A 14,984-nucleotide genomic window follows, 5' to 3' on the forward strand; every position below is an offset into this window, starting at 1 on the left:
AAATACTAGGTGTATGGCTTCTTACTTGTCTTTGTAGTTATTTTCTAGTGCTTAGGTCCTAGCAGAGTCCTTTGCTCATAGCAGGTACTCATTGAATGTATATTGAATTAAATTGGGTTTATGTATTGATGGTCATACATGGGTTAACGATCTGGAAAGGCCACCTACCTAAAGAGTCTCCCCTACTTTCCAAGCCATAGTATCTTGCTTTAGGGATTTTCTCTTCTACAAATGGGGATTTTCCACTAAGTTGTATCTTTTGGTTCTCTAGTGAGTAAACTATTAACTGGTTAATAGTTGAGCCTCCCCTACCTTCTCAGATCCCCTCATTGTCACCTAAGAGGCAGCAAAGTCTTAAAAGATTGCGCCAGAGGTCAGGTATGTTCTTAAGGGGGTAACAAACAGAAGAGGCCCATAGGAGAGGTGGGTAATGGAAGGCAGCTTGGGCTATGCCTAGTTGTGTGTCTTACTCTTCTCATCTGTAAAACTGAACGACAATAGTAATTTCTACCTTATAGAGATGTTACAAGAACTAAGCAAATAATACTAAATAATAAATAATAAAGTACTTAGAATAATGTCTGGCATACTGAAAGTGCTAGTAAGTATTGGTTATTGTTAAGTATTCATATATATAGTATATACATAGTATATATAATCATATGTATATTAGGTATATATATGCTTAATAGATATTACATATGCACATATATTTAACAATTATTATAATTGTTGTAATTGTTATTTCACTCCATGAACCTGATGGCAGATCTCAAAGAAATCCTTCATTAGCCAGAGACTTTAAATGTTTGGGGATGGAACATGTGAAAGAAAAGAGATCAGGCTTTGCAAGACAGGCAGGGTTTGACACACAGCTCTTCCACCTCTTAGCTGTGCACCTTGGGGAAGTTCTTTAACCTCTCTGAGCCTCAGCTTCTTCATCTGCAAAATCAGTGCCTATCTTTTACGTTTGCTTTGAGGATTAAGTGGGCTTTTGTTCTCCCTAATCGTTTCAAGATTGGCTCTCATCCTTGTGGTGATTCCTATCCTTTTTCTGAACTTCACATTTGTTTTCTTTGACAAATTAGATTCCAGACTTTTTGTTTTGAACCAAACTTAGAAGAAATGGGTGGCATTGTTTCAGAAAAACCATAGCAGTACCAGTTAATCATTACAAATTATTAATAATTTAATGCAGCAGTGAAATGTTAAAATATGTACCAATTAATATGCACCAAGCCTAATAGAGAACAAATACTTACCAAACTGTGACTAAATCCTTAATCTAGAACAAGCTTACCAGTCAGGCCAGGTTTTGTGTTTTTTTTTTTAATAAAATATGTTCTACCTATGGGAATAATTAACTGTACTGATCCACACGTTTTACAGTTGGTCATTTTTTAGAAGTACAAGAATTTAGATTTTTATTGAAAACAAAAAGTCCTTTCCGTGGTCCTATTTAAAAGGAGCATGTGGGGGTTGCAGGGAGAAAGGAAAACAAAGGAGAAAAGATGGTCTTGAAAATACCTACAAACTCCTGGATATTTGGGTCTGAAAGAAAAAGAACCTTGTAATGTACCTTCTCACATTTAGTCCTGTTCTGGGAGCGCTGTGATGTGGCACTTAATGCTCTAGGGGACCCGGAGCAAGTGTTACAAATGCAACCAAAAGTCTCATGAAAATGAGCCTCTTAACAGTGTGTGAGCTGGTCTGCCATGGCCTCAGGAAATCCCCCCAGCTATTCGCGTCCTTTTCATCCACTACATCCTCTGACTCAAAGGGAAACCTCACTTCACCTCCTTGACCAGAATTGAGCAGACATTGATTTGGTTACCCAGTGCTTTATTTATTCATTCATTAGTCTTCATCATTTGTATTCCACTAGAACAAAAGAATATGTCTTTTCTTTGCATTAATTTAAGTTTAAGGATGTGCAAATGTGTGATTGTGGAAGAGTGCCTATTTATGTTTATGTAATTTTATGGGTAGCTTGCTTTAATTTAAAATATTTTCCGTCAAAGCCTCACCATCACCATCGTTGTGCAGAATGACTCTGCTTGACATATTAGCTGAATTCCTAAAAGTGTTGCACATAAAGTGAGCTTTTTAAAGGAGAGTCATGTTTTTCTATCCACTTCTATAATTAGTCAGGTTAAGTGTCACATGGGAAAAATAAGTGGCCCAATGCATAATTTAAAAAAAAAATTAAGAATCGCAACTTTCACCTCAGTGATAATGATGCATTTATCTATTGGCACTTTATGTGCCTTAAGTGCCCCCAAGAAAAGCCAATAAGAGATGAATCCAATTAAACGGCAGATATTTTGGAAGCAAGTACTGTGTGTAAACCACTGTAGTGGAGGCAATGGGAAATTCAGAGAAGGATAAGTCAGGTTTGATCCTCAGGGAGCATATAGTCTAGTTAAGGACACACAACAAAAAAGGTGGAATTGTATATACCAATTAAAGATTTAAATAACACTTTGCTAAGTAGATGTTTGATGTTAAGCAACTGAGGAATGGCCTTTGAAGATATTTCCACTCGTCAATACCAGTTTTAGATGCCATGCTTTCTTCAATTTTATAATACTGGATTTGTTCTTACTTAGGTAGTATGTTCAAAGAAGAGTTGGCTAGAACATAACCATAATAAATTCTGCAGCAGTGTCTACTTAATGTATAACTAATCATAATCAACGCAGAGGTCATATAAGGACTTAAAGGAAATAACGTCCTTAGTTACCACCTTAGTTATAACCTGACAAAGAGATTAATGTAGGTTCAGGGGAAAACCATAGAGACATGTACAACTTAAATGTCTAATAGTATGCGGGCTACCCGACCCAGTATTTCTATACACACCTTTACTCTTCCGCTCAAGTGTGAATGATAATTGCATCAATAATACCAAGCAAATGGGATCTTTAGTTTGCAAAGCATTTTGGGTCCATCGTTCCTTTTGATCCTCAACTTGTGATTTCAACAAGGTGTGAGATTGGTAAGGCACATATTATCCACATTTTACAAATGAAAAACCTATGAAGTTGAAAAGGACAGATGATGTGCTTAAGAACACAGAGCTCTTAAAATGTGCAGCTGCTTCTCCTGATGCACGCATTGTGACTGGCTCAGTGGAAGCAGTAACGCAGAGTCTCTGCCACACCACAACTGTCCTGCAAGGCACAGAGGAGTTGCCAAAATGCAACCTGGTGACTTTAACCTTCAGATGGAAAGAACCCTCAGGCCAAAAGGCATACCTGCTATGATTTCATGCAAGAAGGAAAAAGTAAAGTTAGCTATCATTTATAAGGTGTTTTTTCCCACTTACATAGAGCCCTTGGTAAATACCATGAATTTTCATCACTCAGAGATTGGATAAAATCCTGATGATTGTCCATGAAAATCGTGGTTGTGTCTAATCTGGTTGTGTCAGAGTTTTGTTTTTTTTTCCAGTCCCCTAAAGAGCTTGGACTTGAATATCTAAAAAATTCTCAGTCTTGATCTGGACAATCATTCCCACCTACTAGGATTTATATCTTTTCCGTTGCAAAATCTGTGAATATAGTCAGTTGTCTTTGAGCTGGCTTCCAGGAGCTTCTTACTTATTTAAGAATATGGTATGGAAATGATGGGGATCATGGGCCACTTTACTGAAACTGAGTGTCACTGGGAATTGATAAAGAAGTGTGGTTCTGAATTCCACAAGCCACAGGCTTTCATTGGCAATATAGAATTCACAGCTGTCACTAAATTTTGCTGCCTGATGAATAGAAAGGTAGAGTTTCAAACCAAGAAATTCAGCACTTGATTCTGGAAACTAATGTCAGTGGGTCCTCCATTCAATTCACATCCTTTAAAAGCCTACAGACTTCCAGCCTTCATTTTGGCTTGGAGAATTAGACCTGACGTCTTGAGCTTCTTGAACGTTTTTACTAGTATTACTTCAGAGCCTCAGTTAATGTGAGTAATATTACAGTAATATCAAGGCGATATCCCCAACACCTTGGTCCCAGGATGTTTGCAATCCAAATTAATGTTTCTTCCATAATAATAATCCTGCAGTTATAAAGTGTTTTCATATTCATGATCTTATTAAGTCCCACATTAGCCTTTTGCACAGACAGGGCAATTATTATTATTATTATCATTATTATTGTCATCATCATCATCATTATCCCCATTTTGTAGATGAGGAGATAAACAGACTAAGAACATGATCTCAGGTTCTAGTGACAGAGCCACAATTACACCCAGGTGAGCAGGTGATCTCACTCATAGTCTAACATGTCTTTCAAAATCTCGCCTTGCCGAGCCTCACAGATTTGCCTCACGATGGTAGTTCTCAGCCAGGCTTTAGAATTACCTAAAGGACTTTTAAAACATAGGCACTCAGATAGCTACCTCTGAGAGTCTGATTCAGTAGGTCTGAAGTAAGGCCCAAGAATTTATTTTTCTGACAAGTTTCTAGACAATGCTGATGCTTCCAAGGACCACCCTTTATGGAGCACTGTCCTACAGATTATGCAGGAACTGAATGGCAGTGATACCTTAAGGCAAGATAGTCTTCTAAGAAGAAAATTTATCTTGCATGATGCTGCCTTATGCTGCTTCTTTTCTCCATTTCTGACCTCCATTGGGAAAGAACAGAACAAATGTGGGGTGAGAGGCTAGCAAGAGAGCACCTCACTGTTTAGAATAAGTTTAGATTTCCCGGCATTCAAGAATTGGAGAGCAAACCCTTCAGTTTGCTTCTAACTAGAACCTACTTTTGTAGATTAACTTGGAGATGTGATTGCCAATCAACTGCTGAAGAGCTGCTATAAGACTGGGCGTGGGCAAATGTGATTGGATGGGTCTGTAGGCAACTGATCTATTAACCAGCAATCTTTAGATAGATTTCTCCATGTCACCTTAAGGAAGTTCTTAATGGCAAGAGGGCGACACCATTCTTGATCTATCCCACTCAGTATTTTTCTGAAGACTGGTAAGGAGTTCTTGTATCACAAGCTCAGTTTGAGCCAACAAGGTAATATATCAGCCTTAAAAAAAAAAAAAAGCTAAGAAATATTTCAGCTGTATTGTGAGATAATGTCCAGATCAAGGTAGCTGATGGTAGGGTTGGTTCCTCTGAAGGCTGTAGGGGAGAAACATTTCCTTACCTTTTCTAGCTTCTGGAGGCCACCTGCGCTCCTTGGCTCATGACCCCTTTCATGAATAACTCCAGCCTCTTGTTTCTGTTATCACGTCTCCTACTACTAGCTCTGATCCTCCTGCTTTTCTTTTCTAAGAACCCTTGTGGTTACATTTAGAGCCTATCTAGATAATCCAGGATAATCTCTCCATCTCAATATCCTTGATTCAATCACATCCACAAGACCCCTTTGCGATAGAAGGTAGCGTTCATAGGTTCTGGGGATTAGGACATGGATATCTTTTGTGGGGTTGTTATTCAGCCTACCACAATCCTTTTGTGGTGTATTTATCAGACTACACTAGGAATATGGTACCCCTTTCTTAGCACCTGAATTTTAGAGGCTCTTTAATAAAATACGTCCCAAAGGAAGGTGGCTAGGACTATGAAAGGCAAGAATGTGGCAACCATCTTGTAAAATGAGGCTGAGGAGGGCGTGGGACCAGGAGACAGAAGAACTGGGTTCCAGTAATAGTTTCGCTTCTACCAAACTGCGTGGCCATAAGCTTGTCAGATAAAGTGTCACTGCCACTCAGCTCTTCTCTCTAAACTGAAAGAACAGAGAGTCTCCTAAATACCTCCTGGGTCTAAGATTCTATGCCTCTATAAAATCCATCAGGCTGTTCCTAGATGACATTTAAATTTAAAACCAAGAGCTTGCTTACTGTTCCTAATAGTCAGTATAAATCTTGTCGACTTTTCTCTTGAATTTAAAATTCATTTGAATTTTGAATTTAGAATGTGTTTTCCAAGGACTTCTCGCTGTAAAAATGGTAGTGAGGCTATGAAAATCAACAATATGAGTGCTTTTCACTAGCTAATTCTTAAATATCCTACTCAATAATATTCCTTTAGTCTAAGCATCAAATCACTAGTCTTAGGGTAATAAGCATACCCCTTTTACATATTGGAAACTTGAGGCATAGAGAGAATAAATTGCAATTGCATATGAAGAACTAAGAGAGTTAAGACTTGCTGCCTCCAGTCCTTCTGAGATATCATCTACCACCATGGGCAGGTGTGATACCAGACAGTACATGAAATATGCCAAGTAGAATGTGAAGACCTTGTCCCGAACATCTCAGTCTCAAGGCAAGAGTGACAAACTAGAGGACGGTCACTGAGTACTGCTGTCACTATAACAGGGGTCAAAGAGGTGGGAAAGGGCTGGAGTTTTATTTTTTTATTTAATTTGGCTTATTCTCAGATAAGGGCATGGACCTTGACCACTGATTCTCAAAAGGAAATAAGGCTAGTTTGATACAAATCTCTCTACAGCATTAGAGTCATCCTACAAACACCGATTTTAAATAATGATTTACAGAGGGCCACAAAGAAGAATTTGGAGGAGGTTTACAGGAAGGAAAGCTTTGAGAGCTGAACCAGAAAAGGTGCTTGAAAGTAAATCAAATTATGGCATACATTGAATTACGGCATTTATTATTATGTGCAGAGTATGCATGGAATTTTGAACTAAAAGCTGAGGAAGCAAAGGTCTAGAAACTCTCGTGCATAGTAAATAAATTAACCCCTTATTCTCTTACTTTCGATGCTCCCTATACTGGCTGACTTGTTCGTACAAATGTGCGCTGAAAAGGACTCATAAACCAAGCTCTGCTGTGGCTGCATTTAACTATTTGTACACATGATTAAAATGTTTGCCTCCGGGAGATTTTCTTTGGTATCATGTAGACACAGTCAGTATTTCAAAGGCCAAGAATTCTTTGGGAAAAGGAGAAGAGTTGTGTCTGTTTATGACTATCAAACTTTCCTAAGCTTATTAAATTGGGATCTCTTGTCCTTTCCATTTATAATTTGAAGATTTTCTAGTAATATGTTTGGCAAAGAAAAAAACCTGCCAAATAGTCAGGGTCTAATAACTGGATTAATGACTCTTCTAAAACCCATGAGTTTGGTATACTACACCATTCAGGACCTAATTTCACTTTCTACTTTAAAAGATCAGCTTTCATTGCTGTTTTTTTTGCTGGAAACTGTATAGTATAAGGAAATCAGCTTATCATGAGCAGGTCATCAGCCCTTGAAATATCTGCCCATAAGAAAAAAATGTGATTGGAATCCTGTCACCAAGGAAATGGTTTAAAATCTGTTTATTTCAGTGCCAAATGAAAATCTTAGCTTCAATTAGTTACCCTGATTTTGCAATGACTTTTATTCTTTTGCCCATTCATTCATTTATTACATGGCTACCTTACACTAATCATTTAGAAAAAAGAACACCCTATAGGATTATGCAAACCTTAAATATAACTATATGTTTGTGTGTATTCATATGCTTTTTTAAAGAGCACATTTGTGACAGGAAGTGAAGAATGGCATAGTCGGGGAAAAATTAAAGAGACACGATGTAATTATCCGAACTGGAATTAAGCCAATTAATAACCCGTGTGCTAACACTACCCTCAAAGTGCGGAAAATGCCATCAGATATTTAGATACCCTGGGCGGTCATAGCCAGCGCTCTTTACCTCGTCCATTTTCAACACCACGCAGGGGCAGGGCTCACCTCGGCTTCTGGGGAAGGACTGTCCCCTGAAGTGAGCTACAGAAGAGGTGAGATTCTGTAATCTGAGCACAAGACTCTCAAGAGATTGTACACGGATTTCCACTTATTTTTTAATGAAATCAAAACACGTGTTTTATGCATTTGCTCATTTATTCAACACATATTTACTAAATACCTGCCGTGTGCCAGCACAGCACCATGGCTGAGGATGCAGACTTTAAAGTCAGATTGCCCGGATTTCTTCACTAGCTCCACACTTATTAGCTGTGTGTTCTTATGTGAGTGACCCATCCCTTCTATGCCTCGATTTCCTTTTCGATGAAGTAAGGATTGATAGTACCTAATCCATAGGTTGTTGTGACATTAAAGAACAATAAAAAGTGTAAACTACTTGGCGGAGTGCTTAGCACAAACCAAGTGCTTCGTAATATGCTGGTTGTTATTATTATTATTACTATTATTGTTATTATTATTATGAACCAGGAAATATACCAAAGTCTGGGAACAAAGAGATCAAACAAACCTCCTATGATCCTTGGTTTAGATTCTAGAACTCTGGGGTTCTAAACTCCATAGTCTTTACTGCCAACCTTTTCCAAAACAGGTCCTTCTGTTAGATCCTTGCTGTGCTCTGTGTATTCATGTCTGCACGCTTTGAATAGAACACCTAGCACATCTATAGTGTGCAGTTTCGTTTATTTGTGACTTCCTCAACAATAATTACCATGAAACGACCAGCCATGGATTTTGTATATGTCCCAAACCAACATTATGGAATCAATACAATCCCCTTTTACAGATAGGGAAACTGAGACTCTGAGAGTGGCTGTGACTGATGCGATGTTATAAAGGTCTGTTTGACTCCTGAGCTCATTCCCCTTTTTACTCAGTTGGCCCAGCTAGCATTTACGGAGCACTTCACTGCTCTGCTCTGGGCTCTGGCCTATCAGGTGCCTTGAGACCTGCAGGAGGACCTCCCGGTGTCAAAATCACTGATCCCCACCCTCCCAAACCGATTGACTGTGGACGCTGTGCTTTGGACGCATCACAGCAGCCATTGTTAAAGAGGTTGGTGTGCAAATAAACTAAATTACTCTGGCTATGACTTCTCTCGGATGACTTGCCATCGAGTGGGTTCCCAGGTGCCTGACATTTCTTTCAGTTTTCTTCTTTCACCCTAAGTAGCAACGTCGTTGCTGAAGCATGACTGAGAGAGAGTTTTTGCTTTTATGTACACCATGATCCTTGTTTTAGGACGAGAGACTTAATCTCTCCAGTCGCATCTGATGGCAGTGTTCTCCTCATAAGCACCTCTTTTTTCCTTTAAAAAATTTACCTTCAATTATCTGTTGTCAAGAGGGAGATCCTTACTGAATATGATCATATGTGTCCAAAAAAAGATACCATCAAATATGTGGGCAGATAATACAGTTTCCCCTTTTTATTTTAGTGGCTTGTTTCAGTTGAAATCTATAAGAAAGTTGCCCATAGCTAATCTTCCAGATAGAAAATCTCATTAGTGATTTAAAACGATGCTGTAAACTGAGAGACTCGATCTCTTTCACCCACAGTGTGCCTATATTTTAAAAGTGAATTGGATGGGAGAAACATCTTTTTTCATGGTGATATATAGCAGACAATACTCACAGAGAGAATTGCAAATTCTAGGAGAGGTCGTTATGTCCATCCACCGGCCTTCTCTACTTGGAATGTGGCACCAGCTATATGTTGCTGAGACAGGGCCTCTGTGATGTTATATTTTTTTGCTTTTCTCTGAGAGTGAATGAAGGACTTAAATCCCTATCCCTAGGATTCAAAACGGACCAAAAAATATTTCCACTTAGCTATTTAGACATTTTTAAAAACTGGAGGTTTGTGCACTAGCTGTGTAGATGGAGAACCTTGTTATTCTGGAGACAAGGGTGATTTCCATACCTGTTGGGTCAGAACCTTTAAAGAAAGCTGGAGGTTAGCTGGTATGATGGAAGGAGCACTGGCTTGATGGGCCGCTGGAGCCCTGGATTCCAGTGTGGATGCTGCTGTTGCCTTTGTGATTTATTAGCCTGCGCTCTGGGCCTCAGTTTCCTCATCTGCTAAATCAGGGCGTGGAGAGATTGATCTCTGTGGCTTTTCCCGGCTCTGGTATTTTCTCTGGGTCTGCAAATCGCCTTCAGTGTCTGCCATAGTCTGCCTTGCCAGCTCTGTTTGTCACAGAGATTAATCCATTTTAACTGTACCTTGGAGCGCTCCCGGGAGAGGAGGATGGATGGATTGTTTTGCACCTATTATTGCATCAGAACTTTTGCCTTTTTAGCCGAGATCGTGCCGTGCCTCAGATCTGTCTGCCTGTCTGCCCACTGACTTTGTCTGTGCTGATCTCTTGCCACGGTGCCTCTTCCTCCAGCATCCATCTCCCTCCAAGATCTAGACTCAGCATCCGACCGTACCTGTCTTGTTCTCTGCAGCATCTGTCTGCTACGCTCCTAGAGCATCGTTAATAAACTTTCACACATTACACGCAGACCCTAATATGTTGGCACCTGCACATAAATATCTACCGTTCATAAAACTAGGGGGGAAAACTCCATTTTTTTAAAAGACCTCTATCTAGTGCCATTTGTATTTGCACTTTTTGTTTAGTTGTAAGTTTTAATAGTTCCCCCTTTGAGGATTTGTCAGTACGAGCAGTATTGCTTATCAGAACACACCAACAGTCTTTTTGTAATATTCGCTTTTCCCCTTTGGTTCAGCCGAGCCTGCTGACAGATCATTCAAATTCAATTGTTTTATGTCTAAGCCGAACAGCTAATTAAAGTAGGGATGATTAACCTGACTGGCAGTGTCGCTCTCCCTCTCGCGCTCTCTCTCCCTCTCCCTTTCTCTCTCTCCCTCCCTCCTGTTCCAATCAGTCTTTTTCTCACACTCTCTCTCTCCTTCCGTGTGTCTGTCTCTCTCTCTCTCTCTCTCTCTCTCTCTCTCTCTCTCTCTCTCTCTCCTCTCTCTCTCTCCCCCCTCTCTCTTCCTCTCTCGGTCTCTCTCTCCCTCCCTCGGTTGGTCTCTCTCTCTCTCTCTCTGTCTCTTGCTCTACTGTTTTTTTTTTCCTCTCTCTCTCTCCTAAACGTGGTCTGCTTGCTGATGGCAGAATGGCACTCGGAGATTTGTGCATTGTGTCTGGTTTCCTACGGGCAGGCTGACCCAGTGCCTCCAGGGACTTATCAATAGACCACTCAGAAGAGACACAGACAGGAGAGAGGAGGAGGGGTGGGGGGAGAGAGAGAATCAATATCAAGAATAGAAGGAGCTCCGAAGCCATTTTTTTTTTAAAGAAGTATCGGGACTTGGGAGAGGGTGACAAAGAAGGTTTTTCAAAGAGGCAGTGGAGGAGGTTCTAATAAATTTGGAAGGAAACAGTTCCCTGTCTTGGGAAAAGGAGAACTCCTGACTGATTAGCATTCACACCAGGTATGAGATGTTCGCTACCCCTTATCACTGTGTCGCAACCGAGATGGAAAAGCCTTTTTTTTTTTTTTTTTTTTTTTAAGGAGACTGAGGGAGCATGTATTTCGCTGTGTTTGTTGTTGGGGGTAAGGGGGGCGGCGTGAGATCTGTGGGCATTTGTGTATGGGAGCAGAAAGAATGGAAGCAGTACAACGGGGGGTGGGAAAGAGTATGGAGTATGTTACTGTCTTTCCTGTCTTTGTGCACCCCTGGGGGGTTACCCAAGTTCATTTCTAGCAGGTGGATTTAGACGGGAGTTACTTAACGCTTGACCGCCAGTTTTGAAAAAAAAGAAAAAGAAAAAAAAAACGCTGCTTCCTATGTCTATTAAAGGAAGCTCCAATTCCTCTCTCTCTCTCTCTCTCTCTCTCTCTTCCCTTCTCTCTCTCTTCCTCTCTCTCTCTCTCTCTGCCCCCCCATCTCTCTTCCCCTCTCTCCCTCTCCCTCTCTCTTCTTTTTTTCCTCTTCTAACCAGACAGCGGGAGGGTTCCTGGCTCCCAGCCAGCCCAAAAGCCTCTAAGTGTTTTGCACTTGTTTCAGGGAGTAGCTGCCCGGGGATTTTTCAGCATTTTCACTAGAGAACAAAGAGTTCTTTACAAAGGGAAGGGGGGGGGGGGGGGAGTGAGCTTAATGTCTGATATATGTTTTTCTATTTTTATTAGTTTTTCGCCTAAAAAGAAAGAGACAGGAACAGAACATTCACTCTATAAAGACACAAAGACATTCAAAAGAAATCCAGTTATGTTTCCTCCCCATCACCCCCATATAGACCTAAAAAAATAAAAGGGAAAAAGACTAATTAAGTTGGATATGTTGCTCTTTTCTCCTCTTTTAATCTTCCTAAATCCAACTGTTCTTATGCTCACTCTATGCTGTTTTTTCCTACTCACAATAAAAGTTGCTCAGGATGCATCTTCTCTTATCATCTCTTTACCTTTTCTGGGTCCCCAAAATTCTGTGGAGGGGAGAACAAGACCCACCAAATAATCAGTTTAGTGGCGAGAACATCCTCTACTTTTGCCACTTGGGTAAAAAGTTAATTATGGAATTTGGGTTCCCAAAATACCAGTGGGGTACATTAGTTCATTCGGTCTCGCAAGTTTTTGCATCCATCTGTGTAAAAGGTACCACTTGTGTCACTTGTCAGTTTTAAGAAAGGTACTAAGGGAGCAGATATTTGTATTTTATTTTTGTTTCTATCTAATTACATAAATGACAAAACCCCCAGAGAGCTGACTTGCCCCATCCGTGACACACTGGTTCAAGCGAAATGCAGTCTAGACAGAGATTTTTCAACGATTCTGATTGCCATGTACCTTTGTCTTCTCCATTTGATTTTTTGCTTATGCATGTATATTTTTACCATGAATTTGTGTTTGTAGCAAACATTCCAGAATGCTTATCATTTTCAAATTAATGCTCTAACAAAAGAAAAAAGAAATCAGCATGTGAACTGTGTGTGCAAAAGGTAGTAAACAATCCCATCTTTTATATATGCTGTACGTTTGTATCTTTATACTAGTATCCTTGAATTATCAACCCAAGAAAATGTTTTCTTTCTAAAAGTTCTCCTCCTCATGCGTTTATATTATATTTTGATTGTCGTTTGGAAATCTTTTTAAGGTACATACACAAAACTGAACAAGGGGAAAAATTCACAAGCACCAGAAAAATCCTTAAATATATATTATGCACAGCCCTTAACTACAGATAACTATTTTATTAAGTGGAAACCAGCTACAACAGTTGTTTCAAGATTCAGAAACTCTTTTCTTTTCTTTTCTTTTCTTTCCCCCATTCACTGAAAATATAAACTATTCCTGTCCCTGGGGAGAAAAACTGTAGGGGAAATATAGATATATACATTTTCCCATATTTTTAGAATGCATTTATATAACTGCTTCTTAAGGGTGTAATGCACACAGGGCAGAGTGTGATGTCTAGTCAGTAAACCCTTCTGGCTGGGAGGTGTGAGCGCCTTATGTTTGAAGTAACTTGATAACAAGGAGTCTTTTCGGGAAACCTTACTGTGTGTGTGTTGCCTCAGTAATGACCCTCAGAGAAAAAACAAGAGCTAGGTGGCCAGTGTTTGCACTTGAACTCGCTGAAAGACATTAGAATTAGGGGAACTTTTGGCAAATCCAAAATTTCCTGGGGTAGCTCACTTCTTACCGTTATGTGTTTCCTTCAGCAAAATTCTTGTATTGCCTCCAGACTTTTCTATATTTTCGTAGAGATTTTTAATGCTTTTAATAGTGCGTAAGGAGAAAAGATCTTTAAAAGGAAAGTCATCAAAATAAGAGAAAAGAAACTCGGTCTTTAAAAAGTTTTATATTGAAGGCAAGAGCTTTTTTTTTCCCCCTTTTGGCTTGTTTCTGATTTTCTTCCCCTGAACTCTTTTGTTGCTGTGGGCTGTCGTGCTTGCATTTTTGTTTTTTGTTTTGTTTTTCGCGTTTCCTTTTTGGGGGGTCTATTTTTGATGTGACCAAGGGGGTCTGTGAAAGGGGCTGGGGGTGGCAGTAAGAGGCTGTTACTGGAAACTGCACGAGCCCCTCTTGAACCCAACTCCGGCAGCTCCCATCAGCTAGCTGTGCCACCAAGAGTCCAGTGAAAGGTGATCGCTGTCATTCTGGGATTCTTCGTGGATCTGACCTGAGAGTAACACATTCACAGTCGAGGAGAAAAGGGAAAAAAAATAGAGGAGGAGGAAAGAAAAGCTCTTTGAGCTGGAATACACTGGCCCTTTCTTCCTGTAGGCAATCCGCTCCAGTTCTTGGCGACGTGTCCTGCACTATCAGATATCATATGACTTTTTATTTAGATTCCTTTTCGGAGAATGGCCTGTTAGGACTCTGTTTGTTTTCTTTTATTTAATTTCCTTCTCCCCTCACCCGCTAGTTTTGTGTATCTGTGTGTGTGAGAGAGTGTGTGTGTGTGCGCGCCTGCATATGTGTGTGCAATTTTTATCTTTGTTTTTGTTCTGTTGATCTGATGCTTTATTTAAGGACAAAGCTTTAATTATTTCAGTATACTGGTTTAATCATTTGCCAAAAAGAAACCTCATTCTAGGCTTTTTGGGGGGTCCATTTTTAAACACATCTATTAACGCATGAGGCTGGAGATCCTAAATGCTCGCTGGTCGGTCCTTGGCCCACTCCCTCACCTTAATTTAACCCTCCCCTCATCAGCATGCACAGGAGGAGAAGTTAGGAAACACCTGTGCCGAGTTGAGAGGGAAATAAAAGTAGAAGCAACTTCTTCAGATCTGCACTCCTGGTTTCACTTTAATAAACTTTTTTTTTAATCGTTGATTTTTTTTTTTTTTTTTTTTTTTGGCACCCTCTGCTGAGCTTGAAAGCATCAGAGACACTGAACGATGTGTCTGTGGAGCTTTTGTGAGGCCAGCTGAGCACCCCTGGAAAGTAGAGCAGAGGCTGAAAGTCATTCAGAGACTTAAGAATTAAGTGAGAGATTTAAATAAGATCTGTGAGATCTGTGGGCTGTGCAGGGTTTGGTGATAGATGGTAAAATGGAACGCTTAGGGATACTCAAGGAGGAGAAAGAGAAATTCCCAGCCAGGGGTAACACAGGCATTCCTGCTGCAATTAGTACTTTAAAAACTGTATTTAATCAAATTTTCATTTTGTGTAACTCGAAATTTAACTGACTGACAAGTGATTGCCTTCTTCTCCGTGCTTGCTGTGTAAGCCAGAGGAATTAAACTGACATTATTACTGGGTTTCTCCTAAATTTTGGATGTATTTCTTTT

General features: G+C 40.0%; 1 protein-coding gene across 50 annotated transcripts in view; it reads left to right on the forward strand.

Annotated features, from left to right (window-relative positions):
* The window catches only part of ZBTB20 (zinc finger and BTB domain containing 20), a 746,442-nt gene that overhangs the window by 621,067 nt on the left and 110,391 nt on the right, over window positions 1-14,984 (forward strand). Inside the window, exon 1 of one of the 50 annotated variants that reach the window (XM_008523398.2) lies at window positions 10,621-11,179. The exons of 48 other annotated variants lie outside the window; for them this stretch is intronic. The gene's annotated coding sequence lies outside the window, so the exon portion shown is untranslated. Of the gene's footprint in view, window positions 1-10,620; window positions 11,180-14,984 lie in introns of those variants that run through there. One more of the 50 variants, XM_070581925.1, reaches the window with a different exon arrangement.

Source organism: Equus przewalskii, chromosome 18 (assembly GCF_037783145.1).
Source record: "Equus przewalskii isolate Varuska chromosome 18, EquPr2, whole genome shotgun sequence".
Lineage (NCBI taxonomy): Eukaryota > Metazoa > Chordata > Mammalia > Perissodactyla > Equidae > Equus > Equus przewalskii.